The sequence below is a fragment of the Hyaena hyaena genome, unplaced genomic scaffold (genome assembly GCF_003009895.1).
Source record: "Hyaena hyaena isolate Hyena2069 unplaced genomic scaffold, ASM300989v1 scaffold_1056, whole genome shotgun sequence".
Taxonomy (NCBI): domain Eukaryota; kingdom Metazoa; phylum Chordata; class Mammalia; order Carnivora; family Hyaenidae; genus Hyaena; species Hyaena hyaena.
In genome coordinates this window covers 2493-9173 of record NW_024081689.1, presented here as the reverse complement: position 1 = coordinate 9173, position 6681 = coordinate 2493, and the positions used below count along the sequence as shown (strand labels likewise).

Here is a 6681-nt window from a genome sequence, read left to right as displayed (position 1 = left end):
ATGGTGGGTGGGAGCAGAGTTGGGAATGAAGATTCCCAGCTGTCTAACAAATCCTTAAGGGATCCTTCTTTAAATGTTTGTACAGTTAAGGAGCCATATACTGCATGATTTTACATTGTTTTATTTGTGAGTTTGGGGAAGATACTGCTATTTTTCTCAGAGATTTTTAACTTTCCTTTTGCATATTAGGAGTAGCCATCTGTGCTCTTACTCCATGTATATTCGGTGAATTAATTATAAGTTTGTAATAGAGGAGAGACTTTCCCTGGGTTTTAGGTTCCCATGCAAACACTAAATGCTAAGTAAAATACTACTCAATTTCACCAACTTTGAAATTGTTATATGAAGAGTAGATGAATAGAAACTAAAAATATATTTGATTTCCTTTTTATATTTCTGTTTTGTAAAAGTTGATTGCTGTTTCACATACTTACAAAATAGTATATAGCAAGTTCATATTTTTTTTACAAAAAATCTGTTTTATGTTCTGACACTTCAAAATATTTTACGCTAACATTCTCTCTGATTGTACTTTCATTTAGCCAGCAACATTCACGATGCTGTTTAGAATTAGAATTAGTGATTATAAGAAAGTGATCTATTGCAAGCATTCAAGACCTTAATTTTATAACATGAATTGAAGTTTTTCACAGGTGTTATGGAGACACAAGGCAAGATATGAAAGAAACAGAAATAAATGTTTCCTTATCAGAAGTTGAAGATCACTCAATTTTACCACCCACGATAGGTATGTGCTGAATTGTACTGATAGTTTACAGATTTTTTTCCCATGGTATTATCCCATTCTGTCCCATTTTAATATATAATATTAAAACTTTATATTGTATTTTGTCAGGTCCTTTAATTTTGCTCACATTTTAGAATCGAATTCATTTTCTTTATTATAGCTAATTGAGCTCTTGACTTTCACAAAGTCATGTTGGTGTGATTGAATACTTTATGCTTGTGGATGAATTTTCCCCAATATACATCCCTTGGAATTTTCCATCCTCTTATATTCACTTTGGTGCATTTCTCTCAAATAGAGAACTGCTTCATATGAAGCAATATGTCTGTACTTGGGAAGTCAGGATTTCTCAGTGTAATCCTAGCAATGATCTGAGTTCTCTCAGTTAGTCTCTGGCTTCATGATTTGGGCCCAAAGCTATTTCCAGTATGAGACTTTTGGGATACAGGAAAACCACCTATTTTCTGGTCATTCAGTCTGACATAAGCAAGATATATATAGAAAGCATAGGTCTCTAAGTGGCCTTGTGGTTGAGGACCATGCAGCTTTTGTTTTCAAGATAAAGACCATGATGCATTACATTTTTAAAAAATTTATTTAAATCCAAGCTAGTTAACATATAGTGTAGTAATTCTTTCAGGAATAGAATTTAGTAATTCATCACTTACATGAAAAACCCAGTGCTCATCCCAAAAAGTGCCCTCCTTAATGCCCGTCACCCATTTAGCCCATCCCCTCACCCAAGACTCCTCCAGCAACCCTCAGTTTGTTCTAAGAGTCTTTGATGGTTTACCTCCCTTTATGTTTTCATCTTATTTTTCCCTCCCTTCCCCTATGTTTACCTATTTTGTTTCTTAAATTCCACATATGAGTGAAATCTCTTGATATTTATCCTTCTCTGTCTGACTTATTTTGCTTAGCATGATATATTCTACTTCAACCCACATTGTTGCAAATGCAAGGTTTCATTCCTTTTGATGGCTGAGGAATATTCCATTGTATGTACACACACACAAACACACATATATACATATATATACACACATACATATATATACATATATATATGTATATATATACATACACACACATATATATATACCACAATCTTTATCCATTCATCAGTGATGGACATTTGGGCTCATTTAATAATTTAGCTATTATTGATACTGATGCTATAAACTTTGGGGTGCATGTGACCCTTCAAATTAGCATTTTTGTGTCCTTTGGATAAATGCTCAGTAGTGCAATTGTTGTTTCATAGGGTAGTTCTATTTTTAAGTTTTTGAGAAACATCCATACTGTTTTCCAGAGTGATTGCACCAGCTTCTTTTCCCACCAACAGTGCAAAAGTGTTCCCTTTCTTCCATATCCTTGCCAACATCTGCTGTGGCCCAAATTATTCACTTTAGCTGTTCTGACAGGTATCAGGTGGAGTCTCATTGTGGTTTTGATTTCTATTTCCCTGATCATGAGTGATGTTGAGCATCTTTTCATGTGTCTGTTAAGCATCTGTACTTCTTTTTGGAAAAGTGTCTGTTCATGTCTTTTGTCCATTTCTTCACTGGATGATTTGTCTTTTGGGTATTGAGTTTGAGAAGTTCTTTATAGATTTTGGATACTAACCCTTTATCTGATATGTCATTTGCCAATGTCTTCTCCCATTCCATCAGTTGCCTTTTAGTTTTGTTGATTGTTTCCTTTGCTGTGCAGAAGCTTTTTATCTTGATGAGGTCCCAATCGTTCATTATTGTTTTTGTTTCCTTTGCCCCTGGAGACATGCCTAGTAAGAAGTTCCTGTGGGTGAGGTCATAGAGGTTGCTGCCTAGTTTTTCTCCTCTAGGATTTTGATGGTTTCCTGTCTTAATTCAGTTCTTTCCTCCATTTTGAGTTGTTTCTCTGTATGGTGTAAAAACATGGTCCAGGTTCATGCTTCTTCATGTCGCTGTCCAGTTTTCCTAACACTAACGAGACTGTCTTCTCTCCAGTGGATATTCTGTCCTGCTTTGTCAAAGATTAGCTGGCCATATATTTGTGGGTCCATTTCTGGGTTCTTCACTCTGTTCCATTGATATTATGTGTCTGTTTTTGTGGCAGTACCATACTATTTAGATGAAAATAGCTTGATCTAGGATTGTACTGCAGCTTGATCTAGGATTGTGATGTCTCCAGCTTTGGTTTTCTTTTTAAACATTCCTTTGACTACTCAGGGTCTTTTCTGGTTGCATACGAATTTTGGGTTTGTCCTAGCTCTGTGAAGAATGCTGGTGTTATTTTGATAGGAATTGCATTGAGTATGTAGATTGGTTTGGGTAGTGTCCACATTTTAACAATATTTGTTTTCCAATCCATGAGCATGGAATGAAGACGATGACACATTTCAAGGAAAATTGGACTGCTTTGGAAAAAGCTGTTACCATTTTTCAAAAGAAGAGAAAACTTGGGAGGAGAGTAGGGTATCATGCCAAGATCTGCAGTCTAGTCTCGTGAAGATTGATAATAAAGAGGAGCAGGTATGTCTACTGTACTCAACCTGAGTAAATGGTTTATGAGAAACTCGTACGTCTTGAGTTAGGATGATTGTTAGACTTTCCTCCAGTATACTGTGGCCACTTAATCTTGTGAACTGGGTCAGATTTCTCTGCAGAAGGGACACAGGTATAACAGAGACCTAGAAGAACCATTGATTTAAATCAAGAAAAATACCTTCTCTATGAATGCCATGGAATGATGTTCAGTCTTTTGACTGCATGCGTTGCATCTTCACATTTAGTATACTTCAAATGGTTCAGCTTTTAGCTTCTCAGGGCTAACACAGGGCAAAAGAAAAACTGCTTTAATGGTATGAGCATTAAAGAGATAATTTCTCATGTACTGAGTTCTGTTGTTCCTTCATCAGTATTTGGGAGGGATCACACTTCAAAGGGAAGATGAGCCTCTCACTTTCATAGCCATGGGAAAGATGGTTGAAAAATGAAGAGGTTGAGTATAGCTGGAATGAGTCTTTAAAAATGAGTCTTAAAAAAAACTTAGAGGTATGTGGCTGGCTCAGCTGATATGCCATGTGCTTCTTGATCTTGGGGTTTTGAATTCAATCCCATGTTGGATGTAGAGCTTACATTAAAAAAATCCTATGTTTTATTGTTTATAAAATTCTTATTAAGATAACGGTATCAATATGAATGAATGACTCTTTGTTTAAAAAATTTTTAATGTTCATTTATTTTTGAGAGAAAGAAAGAGAGAGAGAGAGAGAGAGAGTGAGTGGGGCAGGGGCAGAGAGAGAGAGGAGACAGAATCCGAAGCAAGTTCCACACTGTCAGCACAGAGTCCCACGCGGGGCTCTAACCCATGAACGATTGGGCGGAAGTCAGACGCTTAACCGTCTGAGCCATCCAGGTGCCCCTGAATCACTCTTCACTATGAGAAACAAATGAAGTAAACATTAGCATACGGAGTCAAACACATTTTAAAGAATCCAGGACAGCTTGTAAGTGCCTTGATTAATTTAAACCTGAGTTGTTATCAATCAGTTTCAAAAAAAAATTATTTTTATTTGTTCATAAAGAATAAAAATTGTATTTTTAATCCACATTTCCCTTGTAATTTCCAATTCAGCTTTGTTCAGTTTCAGTCCTGCCATTGAAGTTTCTAGACTTCAGAGTTCCAGTGAAACTTCTTATACTTGTTATCCCTGTATTTCCATGAACTATCTAGACCCTTTGAAATTTCTGGAGACTTTTGCCCTTGTTTGGAGCACAATCTGAGTTTCATAGTCTATCACCTCATTTGGTGATAGCCTGGCCATCAGAACCTGAACTGGACTGCTGAAATACTATATGAACCTGCGACAGACTTCTCTGTAGAACAGCATTACACTTACGCTGATGGTTTAGGATTTTCTGTGTTTTGCTGCTGTACAAAGCCCAAGAGTGTAATGAAAGAAGTGGCCTAAATCCACTGATACTGAAAACTGAGATTGCGTTTGATACTCTTATGTATACTCCTAACACCTAGCAAAAATATGTGAGTGAAAGAATCACTAAACATTTAATAACAGTGTATCTTCGGAGACTTAGAAATGATAACCTATATTTACATAATTCCCATTCATTTTTCTTAGGCCTTAAATATACACTATTAAACATTTTCTTATACAATTTAATGACTGTGAAAAATATTGTGGAGTGTGTGGTTGTGTGTGTTTGTGTCTGAGAGAGAATGAGAGAGATTCATTTACATTGCTTATAGCAAAGAACATTAATTTGGTACTTTACATTAAATATGCCACTTGGAATAATGATTACAGGAAATTCACAGTATTTGTAAGTTAAAGATATTTTAGACACTGCATGCATTATGCAGTGCACACAATCTGAAAACAAACTGTATGATATCCACTACATCCAGAAGGAAAATTCTCAAGGATGTTTTATTTGCTTAGGTGTATATAGCAAATTAATGGGATGCGGTGTCTTACCACTTGTAAGTATAGAGTCTTCATTGTCACTGCTGTGTGACATTCCGCAGTGTGGATAACCTTCTCTAGAAGACGGGGCTTTGGGTGGTCTCCACCTTTTGTTGTTATGAATAATCCTTCATTAATCATGCTTACACATGTCTCAGTGCAAAATTGTTCTGTGTGTCCTTACTGGGTCCCAAATCATCTAAGGAGTGAAGAAATTTGGAACAGAGTTCGTAAAAGTTCATTTTAAGTGATAATTTCAACTTATTTTTCAATAGGATCTTAGCAAAAGTTTTAAAGTTATATTGGATATCTACCATCCCACAAACTTGGTGTTGTTAATTTTAATTTCTGCCAGTTCAATAGTAGTAAAATGTATCCTCCTTACTTTGATTTGCATTGTCCTGATCTCTAGTGAATTTAGTACCTTTCCATATTGCATGGCTATATGCCTCATTTATTTGAAATATGTTTTCATTTTTTGTCCATTTTTTCCTTATTGGATAATTTTGTTTTCTTGATGATTTCTAGAAATATGTATTTGTTCTTTACATTATTGCAGATATCTCCAGATTTGAAGTTTTTCTTTTCACATGCTTCAAGGTGCATTATGATGAAGAAAATTCCTAATTTAGTCGAATCATATTTATCTAACTTCTTTATCATACATGGAGTTGGGTTTTTTTTTTTTTTTGGTAAGTCCAACTTATCCTTTTGTTGATGTCTTGCATCCAGTCACAAAGACTTGAGTGATTCCTTCACTGAAGCTTTTTCATTTCTGTGTCTTCCATACCCCATGGAGAAATTAACCTGTCTGCCCCATTTATCATAGAGGTGTTTGAAGATAAAAGTACCCAGTATTTTATGAGTCCTCTGTGGGCAAGGTGTTTTCACTGATGCGATGACTAATACTAATAATTCTAATCATCTCACAGATCTTTCTTCAATCAAAAATACAATACAGTTATTGGATTGGATTAAGTAGGTTTCAAGGGGGCAAGTACCTCTGGAAGTGGCTGGATGGCTCACACCCAAGTACAAACCTGTAAGTTTTCATTTCATGCTCTTCTGCTCCCTTTCCTGCTCAGTAACTACTTGGTAGATTATTGGTCAAGAAGAGGAAAAGATCCTTGGGGACTTAGGGAATACCTTTAATTCCATTTGATCTCGCTTCTTAGATAGGCCACAGAATGCAAATCTGAGACCTCAGTAGACTCAAAGAGCATTCTTTATTCCATCTTCTTTCATGGAAGGCTCTTCCAAACAGTAAAATGACATTTTGCTTTTGTATCTGGTATGTTCTATGTTACTAGCATATCCACAGATGTGGTTGCAAGAAATGGTACAAATATAATGAGGAAAAGGAAAGTATTTAAAGCCAGCCCTCTCTGTAAGTGAAATGATACGTGTTCACTTGGTATCATTCAAGAACAACAACAACAACAACAACAGAACTTTTCCCAAATGA

General features: G+C 35.8%; 1 long non-coding RNA gene across 1 annotated transcript; it reads left to right on the top strand.

Moving 5' to 3' along the window:
* Positions 1–684: 684 nt before the first annotated feature.
* On the top strand, positions 685–6260 carry LOC120223860. Its single transcript, XR_005526388.1, has 3 exons — positions 685–748; positions 3104–3261; positions 6149–6260. It is a non-coding gene; the product is annotated as an uncharacterized LOC120223860 (long non-coding RNA).
* The last annotated feature ends 421 nt before the right edge of the window (positions 6261–6681 follow it).